We start from the raw sequence: 1,907 nt of genomic DNA, 5'->3' as shown, positions 1-1,907 counted from the left end.
ATTTTTCCATTACTAGTGATCATTCAGGTAAAGAGATGTCTCCAGGTTTCTCCTCTAAATTCATGAGTTTTCCCCCATGTAACATGAATCTTGTGGGAGATACTATGAGACTATGCAGATAGTTCTCTTTCTCATCAAACTTTTGCCCATTGAGTTTAGTGTTGGTCGATGATTCTTTCCTGCACAAATTATTAGTATGGTGTCTGTCAAATGATGATTTTTCTACATCCGTCATTTCTTCTATATTAATTAATTAATCTCCTGTAAGGAAGATCTGTTACAGTTATTTGTTTGTTTGTTTCATATAAATACACAGGTATTTACTTTATTCTATGGGATATAATTCATTATTATCACTATTTTGCTGTATCAATTGTCTTGGATTTAGTCATTGGGAGTTCTTTCTTTTCTTTTTTTTTTTTTTAAGTTTACTTCTTTATTTTGAGAGACAGAGGGAGAGAGCCAGCACAAATAGGGTGGGGGCAGAGAGAAGGAGAGACAGAATCCCAAGCAGGCTCCACACCACCAGCACAGAGCCTGATGTGAGGGCTCAGACTCACAAAGTGTGACATCATGACCTGAGCTGAGATCAAGAGCTGAACACTTGACTGACTGAGCCACCCAGGCGCCCCAGTTGGGAGCTCTGTCAAGTTAGCTCCCGTGCCTTTTGAAACACTCCCATCTCTTCCCAAATACTTCTTTGCCTTCTGGCACTACAAAATATTCCAGGCTCGGGGCACCTGGGTGGCTCAGTTGGCTGAGCGTCTGGCTTCGGCTCAGGTCATGAGCTCGCAGTTCATGAGTTCAAGCCTCACGTTGGGCTCTGTGCTGATAGCTCAGAGCCTGGAGCCTGCTTCTGATTCTGTATCTCTCCCTCTCTCTGACCCTCCCCTGGTCATGCTGTCTCTCTCTCTCTCAAAGAAAAATAAATAAAACATTAAAAAAAGTTAAAAAAAAATATTCCAGGCTCATCTTGCACTTTCGCTAGCCCAGGCCTGCAGCCTCATCTTTTGACAAGGTTGTTTTGGCCAGGCCACCCCCTGATTCATACCCCTCAATGACTCCTCAGACAATAAAATCCTTACTGTGGTCTCAAGGCCCCTTTTCACTTCTCAAGCCTTGATTTCTGCTGTTCTCACCCATTGCTCACTTGTGCTCACTGGTGTTCTTACAGCTACTAGGACATGCCCAACTAGTTCAACCTCAGGGCCTTTGCACCGCTGGGTCTTGGTGCCCCTTTGGCTTCAGCACCCATCACCTCTACAGAAAGGATTCCTTGACCTCTAAAAGAGCTCCCAGGCTCCCATCCTCCACTTACCATCTCACTGCCCACTTTTTCCTTAGCAACGGATGTAATCTCTGCTGTGTTTGCCTTAAAATATACATATTGTCAACACTTTTTCTTTATTTTGGCATTTAAAAATCAGGATTAAGTAAACACAAATACAGCCGTTGTAAAGGTAGATTGTTAAGGCAAGTTGAACGGAGCATCAACTCTGACAGTGTTGCCAACAGTGACATGATTTCATCACCTTGAACAACCCTTGGCAAAGTTCCAAACAAAACAAACTGCATTCTTCTTTGATTTACACAATAGTTGTACACCTGGAAAATTCAGTGTTTATTAAAATCGAGCAGAAAATACTTTTGTGTTTACATATTAAACAGGATTAGGTTTTAAGCTCAGAGAATTATAAGGATGTTTTTTACCTACTTGAATGTCAGGCAGACACTTGAGCGTCATGTGCACTCTTCCGTTGAGCCAGACTGGCTCAGCATCCCTGACCTTGCCAGCAGATCTCCCAAACACTGTGCCAGTCAAATGGGTTCCTATTTGACTGAGATTTTGAAAACATTTAGATTTCTGAACCCATTTGTTTTAGATTTCTACAACACTTCCTGGGGGG

Source organism: Suricata suricatta, chromosome 5 (genome assembly GCF_006229205.1).
Source record: "Suricata suricatta isolate VVHF042 chromosome 5, meerkat_22Aug2017_6uvM2_HiC, whole genome shotgun sequence".
Taxonomy (NCBI): Eukaryota; Metazoa; Chordata; class Mammalia; order Carnivora; family Herpestidae; genus Suricata; species Suricata suricatta.
Note: the sequence above shows the minus strand (reverse complement) of the source record.